The sequence below is a fragment of the Coregonus lavaretus genome, assembly GCF_964263955.1.
Source record: "Coregonus lavaretus genome assembly, contig: HAP1_SCAFFOLD_306, whole genome shotgun sequence".
NCBI classification, from domain to species: domain Eukaryota; kingdom Metazoa; phylum Chordata; class Actinopteri; order Salmoniformes; family Salmonidae; genus Coregonus; species Coregonus lavaretus.
Genome location: NW_028159426.1, coordinates 380,052 through 395,672, shown reverse-complemented (window position 1 = coordinate 395,672; position 15,621 = coordinate 380,052). Strand labels below are relative to the sequence as shown.

Here is a 15,621-nt window from a genome sequence, read left to right as displayed (position 1 = left end):
TGCTGGTCATCTATGAACATTTGAACATCTTGAAGAACGATCTGGCCTTAATGGCCATGTACTGTTATAATCTCCCCCCAGCACAGCCAGAAGAGGACTGGCCTCCCCTCAGAGCCTGGTTCCTCTCTAGGTTTCTTCCTAGGTTCCTGCCTTTCCAGGGAGTTTTTCCTAACCACAGTGCTTCAACATCCGAACATGCGCTGTTCAGCACGAGACGGCCGTTAGTTTCTGCCAATGAGCTTCAAATCAAATCAAATTATATTTCTCACATGCGCCGAATACAACAGCTGTACACTTTACCGTGAAATGCTTACTTACGAGCCCTTTCCCAACAATGCAGTTAAAAAGTAAGAAACATTAGCTAAATAAAAAAAGGAAATAGTAACATAATGATATAACAATAATGAGACTATAAGGAGTACCATTACTGAGTCAATGTGCAGGGTACCAGGTAGTTGAGGTAATAACTAGACTATATATAAGGAGTACCAGTACTGAGTCAATGTGCAGGGGTACCAGGTAGTTGAGGTAATAACTAGACTATATATAAGGAGTACCAGTACTGAGTCAATGTGCAGGGGTACCAGGTAGTTGAGGTAATATGTACATGTAGGTAGTGGTAAAAGTGACTAGGCAATCAGGATAGAGATTACATCTCCTCATCCAGGGAGTGCACACACACACACACACACACACACACACACACACACACACACACACACACACACACACACACACAGGGAGGGAATGTTGTGTTTGTTTAATATTGTTTCAGGACTATGAAAATGGAAAAAAGGATTAGCCTATGGATTATGAAAACAACAAAAATAAATGGGAAAATGGGAGAGGAGAAATGACTAGAGACAGTGTTGTTTAACTCACTGACCATGACCCATGAGTTCTTCTTACCTTTGTTCAGTAGAAAAGTCTCCCTCTCTGAACTCTATAGGAAGATTCATAGACTGGTCACTCTTCATGGACACACAGCTGGGGACAGGGGAGGCTGGTCTCTCCTGCTTGATTGGGCTTCAACACAACAGAGACAAACATTACGTCTCTCATCTACTCTGAACTCAGATGGGAAAAAATATGAAGAGTTTCATTTCAAAACGCTATATATCCATTTTCAGAAATGTTAGTCAATTAGCTTTTATTGCTTAACGAAATTATTAAACCACTACAAGGCTTTATAAAGGCGTCTAAAGTGTGTAATTTCCACTTTAAAATGTCAGGCTTGATTTGCCCTGATGAAAAATTTATCAACCCCTACAGAAAATATCCCTTAATTATAATCCACCTATAAATGCACATTTGCTATTGCTCCAGGATTATGTTACTGCTGTGAGAAACAGGGTCAAATTAAGATATGGCATCTGTAAATACATTCATCTTAAGGTAGCTAAGTGAGACAACCATGTATCACAGTCAAATTTACAGGATACGAACATTCCATTCCAGCTAAACAATGGCTTTAAATCACATCTCAAATCTACAATAGTTATATTGAAGGTACCCATTAGTAATCATTTCTGATGAAAAAACACAAATGTGATTTTCTTTTCTCCTATATAGCGTTTTGGAATATAAATTCTTAAACAATATTGTCAGCTCACCTCTTAGTTTTGGTGTCATGTCCCCCAAAGAGACTCATTTTAGAGGCAGGGCCCCCCTCCTCTCTCTCCCCAGAGAGACTCATTTTAGAGGCAGGGCCCCCCTCCTCTCTCTCCCCAGAGAGACTCATTTTAGAGCACTGACCCCTAAACAGAGATGCAGCATGTTGGTTGTGGTGAACACAGTGACAATTAATTCTTGAATGTCAATTGTCCTCTTTTATTCATGATCTGAAACAGTTTACTAACAGACATATCGAAACAGTCAGGTGATTTAATGCAATTACTTTTACTAACACAATGACTACTCAAAACCTACCAACAAGGCCTGAAAACTAGGCCAAATCATAGCCCCTGATAGGCCTACATCTTATTTCAGACAGCCTCCAGTAGCCTGGGCAAGATGTAGGCAAGATGTAAGCTGAATGATTTAGCAGCTTGCTTAGTTCAAATTGACAGATTCATTTATTTAACATGAATAGCAAGACGATGTTGAGGTAGGAAGTGCTTCTGTTGCCCAGTAGTCTGCTGAAATAGGCTACTGAGGATGGGGTCGTAATTTCAATCAATGAATCAAATATTAATAAATTGGATATGAACTAAATAGGCCTGTGCTTGTCAACAACAGCCAGGTTATTTTTATACCTGTAGCCTAATCTGGCTGACTGTTACCTTCAATCTAATGCATTCTAACATCTGATCAGCAATTGCAATAGAACTGTGACCATGGTGACACTTTAACTTCCAATTGAATTAACTAAACACGGCCATTAATAATTACATAATAACACAAGGCTACAACAACAATAAACTGAAGTTAAAGGCTATTTATTACATCTGTTTGCCAGCTCCAGGTTAGCTACACAAGTGGCACAAAATGATTTGCAACGACTCCAGTCATTTCAACATATTTATAGTATAAAATGGCAGGCTACAGTAGCCTAGACAGGCATAACAATTAATAGGCTACTTGATGGCCAACAGATCTATCATTCTCCACATTTAATGTCTGTTTCATTGTGGAGTTTTTCTCATAACAGAAGCACATGATGGAGTTCCATAACTTCCATTTCAAATTTCCACTCGAGAGACCCAAGACCTGAGCATGTGTAAAAACCTTCGCATGATATAGTTTTCCATAAGCAAAGTCGACATTAGAATGCAGTTTAAACCACCTCCGACAGAATGTATCTAACGTGCTCTAGAGCGCCTAAAGTAGTTTTCCTGTGATTTGTCACCTTATTTCTTGATGTGCATCAGTTCTACAGCGTTAATATGTTTCATGGAATAAGGGTTGTAAAATAGGTGTCTCTATAATGACAATGATAATAGCCTACCTGATAACACTAAGGACTACTGATTAGTTTCCACTTTGAAAACTGCTGTCTGTCAGCAACTAAGCTCAAGTAGCAGTTCTACTAACTAGTAATATCTCATTCCAGGTATTCATTCTCTTACTCTGTCCTTTAGAATAGATTATTGTTCAGAAATACTTACTTTATTTTTCAATTCTCTCCATATACTGTTTTCTGCTCTGTCATCACAAAATGGATCCTATTCAAAATAAACATTTACTTTCTGTTTCAGCTCAGCCGTCTCCCCATCCTGATAATAAAGTGTTTATTGACTCTTATCTCCCTCAATAACTTTAAGCATCAGTTGTCAGAGCACCTTGCCGATCACTGCACCTGTACACAGCCCATCTGAAATTAGCCCACCCAAATACCTCATCCCTATATTGTTATTTATTTTGCTCATTTGCACCCCAGTATCTCTATTTGCACATAATCTCTTGCACATCTAGCATTCCAGTGTTAATACTATTGTAATTATTCTGCACTATAGCCTATTTATTGCCTTACCTCCATAACTTGCTACATTTGCACACACTGTATATATATTTTCTGTTGTATTTCTGACTTTATGTTTTTTACCCCATATGTAACTCTGTGTTGTTGTTTTATTGCACTACTATGCTTTATCTTGGCCAGGTCGCAGTTGTAAATGAGAACCTGTTCTCAACTGGCTTACCTGGTTAAATAAAGGTGAAATAAAAAAAAATAAAAAAATTGGTATCTTCCACTAGAGGGCAGTAAACCACTGCTGTAACTTTCCAACACCATGTGTTTGGTTTCCTGGTCCTGCTGACTCATACTACATTTACATTTTAGTCATTTAGCAGAAGCTCTTATCGAGAGAGACTTCCAGTTGGTCCTGCTGACTCCTGGGCCCTTATTCATAAAGGCAGTGTCTCAGAGGAGGAGTGCTGATCTGGGACCAGGTCCCCCCTGTCCATTTAATCTGTTTCATTATGATCTAAAAGGCTAAACTGATCCCAGATCAGTACTCCTACTCTTTATGAATACTGTCGCAGGTGACTCTTCAAGATGAGGCTCATGATTTATAAGTTATATACTGTTTTATCTTTACAGAAATTGTATTTAAACCAAGGAAGTTTGAGTTAGTAGCGATGAATTTTCAACTGTCCGCTGCTGTAAACCTATGTGATTGGATGTTATAGACCCCCATCTGAACAGTTTCTTTCCCCATGCTGTAGCCCTCACCAACTGGCCATCTGGTCCATAGAGACTAAATGACTATACACTCTATGCTGCACACCACATCAAGCCATCTCTGAACTGTACACTACCATCTGGCCCGTAGAGACTAAAGGACTATACACTCTATGCTGCTCACCACATCAAGCCATCTCTGAACTGTACACTACCATCTGGTCCATAGAGACTAAAGGACTATGCCCTCTACGCTGCTCACCACATCAACAGGGTTGTAGTGGAGGGTAAACGCTCTTACACACCTTTTTCTTTGCAAAATAGCGTTTACTCAACTTTGTATTTTGTTCAGTCTTGTTTCCCACTTTTTATGCGTCCCCAGCATTAAGCCTAAGTCCCATCGCGGAAACCAGGCCCAGGTTGGTCAGCATGATAAAGAATCATATCTCAAGCCTGTGTAACAGGTCAAAGAATTACAGATTTTTGCAACCGTTCATTTTCTATTTTTTATTTTATTTTGTGAGTTGATTTCACCAAAATATTGTATTGTTCAGCATTTCGTGTAGTCTACAGATATTGGGAGAGTTAGTTGTATAAGTGCGCCCTCTAGTGTTGGTTTGGTTATATGCGGAGGGATGTCATGCTTTTCTCAGTCTGCATTGTACTCGGCTGGGAAAGGTATGTGTTCACTTCGGCGTGATATAAACTTGATATACCTGTTAAAACTGAAACGTTTCAGTGCACATAGTAACTTGTATGTATATTATATGATGAGTGTACGTACATTTAATCAAGCTGTGTCGTGAATTTAGACATTTTTGAGAGTTGAGAAATTGCTAACTTAGCTAACCTCGTGTTCTGTTTAGCTGTAAGTTAGCAATCATCATTCTATCCTCTTGTGACGAAGCTCACGTTGTTCTTTTTATGTTAGGCGGATTCTGGTCGAGGGTAGAGTTTTGAACATTTTCTCTCTTTGATGTTGAACAGGTATGTATTCCCTATATCAGGTTAAAAATGTGTTCATTTAAAATGTTTTCATGTATTGATTAGTGTTTAATGGCACTGAAAAGCTCAAATGTGAAGGATTACATGTTGCTTCGTGCATATTACTGTATGTATTACCTATTTGAAAGATGGTTTATGTCATGTTGCACAGTATTAATGTAAAGGCTAAAAGCTCAGAGTTTTTGGCAGAGATAACATGAATATGACACATACATAAGATATACACCAGATGCAATGTTTATTTTCCAATGATGTTGTATTTTATTCCTTGTATTTTTGAATGTGATTATATTGAGTCTGCATTGTACTCGGCTGGGAAAGGCGGATTCTGGTCGAGGGTAGAGTTTTGAACATTTTCTCTCTTTGATGTTGAACAGATTGAGAGAGTTGTACACAATAAAGTGCCTTCAAGTACGCCAGTGTGTTGTCTTCAGTGCACCGGAACACAACGCAGTAGTCGGCAACGAGCAGACAGAGCCGGCTACATTGGTGCCGTGACCCGGATTATCTTCGCTTCAGATCATCGCCAGGGTGATCGCCGGTGGTTGCTGTGACGAGTAGGAACATCTTCGGAACGTTACAAGTATAAGGGCAAACATTAATGTGTAAATTGTAGCTCTTAATTGCTTACCTCAGCTACTTCTATCATTGTACAATTTTTTTTTCATATTCACATGTTCTGGTGATTCACATATCATTACCATAGTCTATTACAACTTTCTATTTAGAAAAAAAAAAAAAAAATGGCTGATGGCAAGGATGCGCAGACACCATTTAGTGTTGGAGATGCTGCAGGGGTAAGCCTGGGGAGGGGCAGGTTTATGAGTATGGTGGAGAGCACGCCGGTTAGGGGTGCTGGTATACTAGGCAGACCTGTACTCTCGTCCACACGCTTACGCACTGATGAATATTCCCCCGCACCACACATGCGTAGCTTAGGAGATGCTCCAGACATTGCAAGCAGCGTTAGTTCAGTGGGCTGTCCTGCATTTTCATACACTCACACCCAAACAGATGAACATTCTCCACGTCAGCCAGTGTCTAGTTCACATGTGAGTTCTGCAGACCTAGGGAGTCTCATCACACAGTTAGCTCATGAAATAGGAGAGAACATTGCTAGCCAATTACAGAGATCTGTTGGTAGTGCAGATAACCAAACCACTCCTACGCCTAGCCTGAACTTAGGATATGGACAGTCTGATTTGAACATGACAGGAGTAAAGTTAGTCATGAAGACAGATGTCAAAGAGCCGCCGTACTTCAGGGGTGATGGAACAGACAAACACACAGTGCATGAGTGGGAAGAGATTATGAGCGTTTACCTGAATAAGAGGGGTGTACACCCGCAAGAGCACTCCCAGGAGATAATGTCAAGACTAATGGGAAAGGCTAGAGACATTGTTAAAGTTACCCTGCGCAGTATGCCATCGCTGCAGCCAGCTGAGAACTCCAAGCTCGTCTTTGATATTCTGAAACAACATTTCAGTGAGTTAACCTACTCCTCTATGCCTTTAGCAGATTTCTATAACACACTTCCTCTGGCTGGAGAAAGTCCCATGGACTATTGGATACGCTTGAACAAGGCTGTGGATGTCGCAGATGAGTGTCTGAGAAGGCAGGGGCGAAACATTGAGGACCCCTCTCACGAAGTCACAATGATGCTGGTGAAACACTGTCCCGACCCCGCTCTTGCAAGTGTCCTAAAGTGCAAAACAGCTGAAAAGTGGACAGCAAATGAGATTCATGAACACCTCGTTGAACATCAGAGAGAGGCTAGAACAATGTGTCAAGCCAAATCTTATCGGCCAAAGAACATTGGTGCACATGCTCAGGCATTAACCACGGAGACAGTCGCTGCTGAAAACCCAACAGACCTTACTGGTTACCCAAAGGCAATGGGGCTTCCATCCTCTCCTCAGACAGAGAGCATCTGCATGCAGTCTCTCATTGGCTTGCTGGACCGTGTGCTAGAGCAGACGGCACACACAACAGCAGTCGTGCCACCAAGCAGGGGGCCAGCAGCCATTGTTCAGAGTAGATGTAAAGTCTGTCAGTCTGCCGAACATTCAACTACTGCACACTGTAGACAGGCGAACCTCTGTATGGGCTGTTACAAGCCCGGCCACTGGAAGAGAGAATGCCAACAGCGCCGGCCAAGAATTAACGCTCAGCCACAGTTAGCGCACACACCACCTAACTCTGAGCAAGTTGGAGCCAGTTTAAACTAGATAGCTCACATACGGAAAGGGGATGTGTGAGCGTTGAAGATTCAACCCTTGAAGAAAGTGAAGAATTGAAGGAGATGTATGTCAATGTCTGTAAAGCAATGTCTGATAATTGCACGGTAATTGTTCAGAATATTCACAGAGTTGAGACGTTCAGTGAGTTATTTCACGCACCGGTGACAGTTAATGGCTGTGCTCAGTTGCAAGGGCTCCTCGATACAGGCTCAATGGCCTGCACGATAAGTGAAGAGGCAGAGCAGAGACTACTATCGGATAGCGTCTTGACCCCACATCAAGAACTCTCACAGCATATCATCCTTGTTGGCTGTGGAGGAGTACAAGTGCGCCCCAAGTGCATGTATGACATGGAACTTAGTCTGTATGGGGTAAAGTGCATGGTCCCAGTTCTGGTGATCACTGGTCAGAAAGACGACATAATAGTAGGCACCAACATGTTGAAACGTGTACTGCATCAGCTGAAAAACGAGAACAGTTATTGGACACTTATCTCGAGCAACACAAAAGGGTCTCCAGATGGCGAACAGTTTCTAGAAATGATGACCAGTCTCACAAGATGGAGGGGTGAAGATGTCCCAGGAAAAGTAGGGACAGTGAAGCTAACTCAGGCGGTGACTCTCCTTCCCAAACAAGAGTACCTGCTGTGGGGAAGACTGCCAAGTAATATACCCAAGTCACCTGGGAGTACAGTTATGGTGGAGCCTACAACCTCCAGGTGTGTGCCTCGGGGCATTATGGTGGGGAGAGTGGTAACACCGTTATGGGGAGATGGCTGGACTCCCATGAAAGTCACTAATATCTCAGACAAACCACTCACACTGAAAAGGAACAGCAAGCTTGCGGACGTCTCTACTTGTGTTGCAGCTGAAGATCTCACACTGTTCCAGGGTTCCTGTCAGAGTGATGCTGGCTCTGTTGGAGTGACTCATGTGAAACAGGACGACAACGGTGACCTGAAAGACAGACTGCAGAAGTCTGGTCTAGGAAATGTCGACATTGATCATTGTGAAGCGAGCCCCTCCACCAAGCTCCAACTTGTGACATTGCTGGAGAAATATCAGGATATATTTTCAAAGCATAATCTTGACTGTGGAGAAGCCAAGGGCTTTGCCCATAGGATCCGCCTCACTGACGACCGTCCCTTCCGTCTTCCATATCGCAGAGTGCCGCCAGCCCACTATCAAAAGCTGCGCCAAGTTCTCACCGAGATGGAGGAACAGGAAATCATACGGAAATCAATGAGTGAATATGCTTCTCCACTCGTGATGGTTTGGAAGAAAAATGGCGACCTCCGGATATGCACAGACTTTCGATGGCTGAATGCAAGAACTATCAAGGATGCTCATCCTTTGCCCCATCAATCGGACTGCTTGGCTGCCCTTGGCGGTAATGCTGTCTTCAGCACCATGGACCTCACGTCTGGATTTTATAACTTGCCCATGCATGAGGAGGACAAAAAGTATACCGCCTTCACAACACCATTAGGCCTGCACGAGTATAACAGAATGCCACAGGGGCTTTGCAACAGTCCAGCGTCCTTCATGAGGATTATGATGAGTATCTTTGGCGATCTTAACTTCAGCAGTCTCTTGTGCTACCTAGATGATCTCTTGATATTTGCCCCCAATGAACAGCAGGCCCTCAGCAGATTAGAGGTTGTTTTCCAGAGGCTACGGGAGCACAATCTAAAGTTGAGTCCAAAGAAATGCCATCTGTTGCGGAGATCTGTGAAGTTTCTCGGACACATCGTTGACAGTGACGGTGTTGCTGTTGACCCAGAGAAGGTCGAGGTCATCACCAAAATGTCAAAGAGGGACTTGATGGAAGATGATGGCTGCACTCCTTCAGTTCGCAGAGTGAAGTCGTTCCTGGGGATGGTATTTTATTACCAACACTACATACCAAATTGCTCCTCCATCGCAAAACCCCTGTTTGCTCTCACAGCTGGCCAGAAACGGAGAGGAAAGGCCGGGAAGTACAGTCAGAATGCGGGAGTCTACAGAAAGCTCAAACCTGCGGATTGGACCCTTGACTGCGATTCAGCTTTCGCCGGCCTTAAGGAGAAGCTCCTGAATTGTGTGGTCCTTAGCCATCCAGACTTTACTAAGCCCTTGGTTCTGTCCATTGATGCGTCTCTTGATGGCCTTGGGGCGGTTCTGTCCCAGATACCAGAAGGAGAAACGAAGGCACGCCCGATCGCCTTTGCCAGCAAGACCCTCACTGGCTCACAAAAGAGGTATCCTGCTCACCGACTGGAGTTCTTGGCGCTCAAATGGAGTGTTTGTGAAAAATTCAGCCACTGGTTGAAAGGCCACACTTTTACAGTGTGGACCGACAATAATCCTTTGACCTATATAATGACCAAACCAAAACTTGATGCTTGCGAACAGAGGTGGGTGGCAAAGCTTTCCCCCTACACCTTCAGTATCAAACACATTCCTGGGGTAAAGAACATTGTGGCAGATGCCCTGAGTAGAGATCTGTTTGCTAAATCAGTGAGCCAAAGGTTGATCAGTGAGCCCTATGGAAGTCTTTTGGCCGAGGAGGAGGGAACCAAAGAGGAGAAAGTCCAAGATCTCTTCCGGAGTAAGACCCAGTGTCTCCAGGCACTTGATGCAGGGTGCTGTGTAACTATGGACCCCACTCAAGACAGACTGGCCAGCAGTCAAGAACCCTCTCATGTGAAATCTGCTTGTGAAGCTCATGTAGAGTGGGAAAGGGGAGCAGAGATAAGAGCAACACAGTTTCTCAATGTTCTTCCCCAGGCGGTGCCCTCAGAACAAGACACACTTCCAGCCCTCTCCATCGGCGAGCTGAGGCACAGCCAGGAAATAGATCCAGTTATCAGGGAAGTCCTGCCACTCATTCAGAGGGGTGAGCCACCACCTAGGCGAGGGAGGAGGAGGTTAGCTCTTACGACCCAGACACTGTGCAAACAGTGGCATCATCTAAAAGTCCAGGACGGAGTCCTATATAGGGTAACCAAAGACCCATTAAGCAGAGAGAAGAGGTATCAGTTTGTGCTGCCTGCTAGCTTGAAGGCCAAAGCTCTCGCTGGTGTGCATGATTTCGCTGGGCATCAAGGGCAGGCTAGAACAGCACACCTCGCCCGACAGCGTTTCTTCTGGCCGCAAATGGGAAGAGACATCAAGGAATATGTGAAATGCTGCCAACGCTGTATCCTTGCAAAGACCCCTGAACCAGCTGCCCGAGCTCCCTTGGAGAGCATTCGCACTTCGGCACCCATGGAGCTGGTGTGCATTGATTTTTGGAGTGCTGAGGACTCTAAGCAAAGATCTGTCGATGTGTTAGTCATAACAGACCACTTTACAAAATTGGCTCATGCCTTTCCCTGCATAAACCAAACTGCAAAGCAAATAGCAAAGAAGTTATGGGATAACGTATTCTGCATCTACGGTTTCCCAGAGCGAATACATTCTGATCAAGGGGCCAATTTTGAAAGCAAACTCATAGCTGAACTCCTCAGCCTCACAGGGATTAAGAAAACACACACAACAGCATACCATCCCATGGGAAATGGGCAAACCGAAAGGTTCAATAGGACACTTGGCAGTATGTTGCGTGCCCTACCCCTGACAGCTAAGCAACACTGGGCCCAACAGATACAGACTTTGACTTTTGCGTATAATGCCACCACTCATGAAACAACTGGATATCCTCCATTCTATTTGATGTATGGTCGAGTGCCCAGACTCCCAGTAGACATGGTCTTCAAACAAGTCTTGAGGGATCCAGTCGTGGTGAATTATAAGACCTATGCAGAGAAACTGATGGCGAACCTCCATGTGGCTGCCGACATAGCTCAGCAGCATGCGAGGAAAGGACAGCAACATCAAGCTGATGGCTACAACAAGAGAGTTCGTGGAACCCACTTGAACGTTGGCGACCGAGTTTTGTTAGCTAATAAAGCAGAGAGAGGGAAGAGGAAGTTAGCGGATAAGTGGGAAGCCACTATGTATACCATCATAGACCGGAACCCTCAGATTCACGTTTACAAAGTCAGAGACGAAAGTGGGAAAACAAAAGTTGTTCATCGGAATTTGATGTTGGACGTGAGCTTCTTGCCCATGCCAGAACTAAGCGATGAAGAGACGAATGGAGCTGCCTCGGATGTGGCCAGTGAGTTTCAGCCTCCTTCTGTTGATGCTTTGAGTGGCCTAGCAGTAGACGCTTCTGAGGACCGTACATGTTCGTGGTTAAACGCATCCTCTGACTCTGAGTCTATTGGAGAAGCTGATGAGTCTGAGATGGAGAATGAGATGCCCCACTCTCTGTCCAGGAAGTCTGTTCAACTGACACCCACGAGAGCCCAGTCTAAAGAGGTCAGAGGCCAAGGGGAAAATGAATACTCACCTGTGAGAGACTTGTCGGATTCCAGTGACCCCCCTGATTTGCACATGACTGACACTGACTCTGTTGCCCCAATTGATGTTCCTGACTTAGATGAGACAGGGTCTTCGGACGTCAATTCACCTGTTACACTGATTGATAGTCAGATACCCTCCCAAGTACAAGGGTTTGAAAGTCAGGTTGTCAGAACACGTACTGGCAGGGTTGTTAAGGCAGTCGATCGCTTGATAGAGAACATGGTGCAAAAACCACTCACCAAGGGTTTTGTTACAGGAGTCAGAAGGTCACTGTCTTTCCGTTCTTTATTTTAGAAACATTTTTGAGATTGAGATATTTTTCTTTATTACCAGTAGTATGACCTGAGTCATGAGATGTTCATAATGGAGGGAAAGTGTTCCAAGATTTCATATGATGTATAAGGCATCATATTCACTAGAAGGGGCAGTAGCCTGATCAACTGCTGTTTTCTTTTAACTTAGCTTTATACGCTGTATATGGGAAATGGAGTCCCAGGGCTATCTTGGACCAAGTGGACAAGAGATTTATTCTATATGTTTTTGGTTATTTTCCACCCTCGAAGTGTGAAGGATTTTGGTGAAATTAAAGAGGGGTGAATGTAACAGGTCAAAGAATTACAGATTTTTGCAACCGTTCATTTTCTATTTTTTATTTTATTTTGTGAGTTGATTTCACCAAAATATTGTATTGTTCAGCATTTCGTGTAGTCTACAGATATTGGGAGAGTTAGTTGTATAAGTGCGCCCTCTAGTGTTGGTTTGGTTATATGCGGAGGGATGTCATGCTTTTCTCAGTCTGCATTGTACTCGGCTGGGAAAGGTATGTGTTCACTTCGGCGTGATATAAACTTGATATACCTGTTAAAACTGAAACGTTTCAGTGCACATAGTAACTTGTATGTATATTATATGATGAGTGTACGTACATTTAATCAAGCTGTGTCGTGAATTTAGACATTTTTGAGAGTTGAGAAATTGCTAACTTAGCTAACCTCGTGTTCTGTTTAGCTGTAAGTTAGCAATCATCATTCTATCCTCTTGTGACGAAGCTCACGTTGTTCTTTTTATGTTAGGCGGATTCTGGTCGAGGGTAGAGTTTTGAACATTTTCTCTCTTTGATGTTGAACAGGTATGTATTCCCTATATCAGGTTAAAAATGTGTTCATTTAAAATGTTTTCATGTATTGATTAGTGTTTAATGGCACTGAAAAGCTCAAATGTGAAGGATTACATGTTGCTTCGTGCATATTACTGTATGTATTACCTATTTGAAAGATGGTTTATGTCATGTTGCACAGTATTAATGTAAAGGCTAAAAGCTCAGAGTTTTTGGCAGAGATAACATGAATATGACACATACATAAGATATACACCAGATGCAATGTTTATTTTCCAATGATGTTGTATTTTATTCCTTGTATTTTTGAATGTGATTATATTGAGTCTGCATTGTACTCGGCTGGGAAAGGCGGATTCTGGTCGAGGGTAGAGTTTTGAACATTTTCTCTCTTTGATGTTGAACAGATTGAGAGAGTTGTACACAATAAAGTGCCTTCAAGTACGCCAGTGTGTTGTCTTCAGTGCACCGGAACACAACGCAGTAGTCGGCAACGAGCAGACAGAGCCGGCTACACCTGCTCTGTCTATTGAATGTCTGACGACGACTTCACTTTATAATAGTTCTGTGTAGCCTAGACTTACCAGAGTCTGCCCGTCTTTCCTTCAAATCAACACATTTATCCTACGTCTAATGTTGCCGAGAAATGTGCGCCACAGTTTCAACAGCCATATTGTAACTGCGTAGGCTACAAACTTACTTTCACTTTCATATGAGTAAAACACATAACTTCTGACTTCACTGGTGTAGGATAATAATATGACAGAACCCGGTGAGTTTGTGATCCTTCTACTAAGTAGTAATACTGTCATTCAAGGTATTTATTATCTTACTCTGTCCTTTAGACTAGATTATTGTTCAGAAATACTACATATTTTTTTATCTCTCCATATAGTGTTTTCTCCTCTGTCATCTCACTTTATATAACAACAGTAACCAGAGGGTGGCGCTAACAGTCAGTTGCATGCGACAGCAGTAACTCATCACATTGTTTTGAATCTTGCTTCAGTTTTTTTTTTGTACTTCTTCTTGTTACATTATTTTAGCTAAACATATAATTTACTTGAAACCAAATTTAGTTGAGCTTTTTTCCTCAAATGTGAATTCCTGTATGCCTATAATAAAGTGTAAACAGGCCTACAAATCCAAAAGGTTTTTAATTTGAGAATGTTCATTTGTATGCCTCAAATATTAAACTGTCTTAAATTATCTGATGATTAGTTGAATCAGGTGTGTAAATGCTGGGCAAGAACAAAAGGATTGAGAAACCCTGAGATAAACATCAAACCATATCATTGAAAAGCTCCTCCACCATCTTTACCAGACGTTTATTTAACTGCAACTAAGCTCAAGTAGCAGTTCTACTAACTAGTACTATCTCATTCCAGGTATTCATTCTCTTACTCTGTCCATTAGAATAGACTATTGTTCAGAAATACTTACTTTATTTTGTACTTCTCTCCAGACAGTGTTTTCTGCTCTGTCGTCTCAAAATGGATCCTGTACAAAAGAACAACTTTATTTTCTGTTTCAGCTCAACGGTCTCCCCGCCCTGATAAAGTGTTTTATTGGTATCTTCCACTAGATGGCAGTAAACACCTGCTGGTACTTTTTGTCCCATTGTCTGAAGAAGCCTATTGTGGTGAAACGTCAGGAGTAAATGTAAATGTATACCAACAGTGGACAATTCCCAGCAAAAGCATGGAGCTCCAACTCTCTAGTGGAGAATAGAGGGAGTTTTCCCCTTGGAGAATCCAGAGTGGCTCACTGAAGAAAAACATATTGGAGAATAACAACAATCTCAATCTGAAGCTACAAAGAAAAAAGGGGAATTCTTCTGAAAATCAGGAACACCATTCTTCCTCCTGCCCCACCTATTGTCCCTTTATGAATATTAGTTGGCATCTAATTGAAGAACATACTGCTTTATAGATCCCAGCCTGACAACCAATTGTTTGGGCCTTACTTTGAGCACTTTGCACTGTGCCTCCATTGTCTCCATGTGTCAAGCAGTACAGAGAAACGCCCTCTAGATGACAGCAGAGGCCTGCTCTTGGATCTACCCTGTCTAACCACCAGTTTAGTGATCGTGAATATGTCCATAGTACTTCACAACCGATTTGAGGCCTTGTCCAGCAATGTCCCATTGGGCTCAACCAAGCCGAGAGTGAGGTTCTAGAAAGAGGACTGACTTTCATACCAACTCCTAAACAGGTGGACTGCAGGGAGCTCCGGAGGAATCTACACTTCTATCATAGAAGATTGAAGTTATTAGATCATTTTGATTATGAAACAGATTTTCCTCATATACTATTTCCAAACCCCTCACATTGGGAACCTCAGTTGGAGTCAGTGTCAGAAACTATACAGACTGTTATACGTAGGGATGTGGCTTCCTTTTCACAATTCAGAATCCGACCTGTATATCAGCTTACTGTGGTCCTCTGTAGCTCAATTGGTAGAGCATGGCGCTTGTAACGCCAGGGTAGTGGGTTCGATCCCCGGGACCACCCATACGTAAAAATGTATGCGCACATGACTGTAAGTCGCTTTGGATAAAAGCGTCTGCTAAATGGCATATTTATTATTTAATCTTACAATACCTACCACCATACCCCGTTCAAAGGCACTTAAATATTTTGTCTTGCCTATTCACCATCTGAATGGCACATTTACACAATCCATGTCTCAATGCTTAAAAATCATTCATTAACCTCTCTCCTCCCCTTCATCTACACTGATTGA

General features: G+C 42.7%; 1 long non-coding RNA gene across 1 annotated transcript; it reads right to left on the bottom strand.

Annotated features, from left to right (window-relative positions):
- Nucleotides 1–1,619: 1,619 nt before the first annotated feature.
- LOC311122881 lies at nt 1,620–14,751 on the bottom strand. Its single transcript, XR_014612518.1, has 3 exons — nt 14,476–14,751; nt 14,320–14,376; nt 1,620–1,757 (listed from the first exon to the last, which is right to left on the bottom strand). It is a non-coding gene; the product is annotated as an uncharacterized lncRNA (long non-coding RNA).
- Nucleotides 14,752–15,621: the final 870 nt, after the last annotated feature.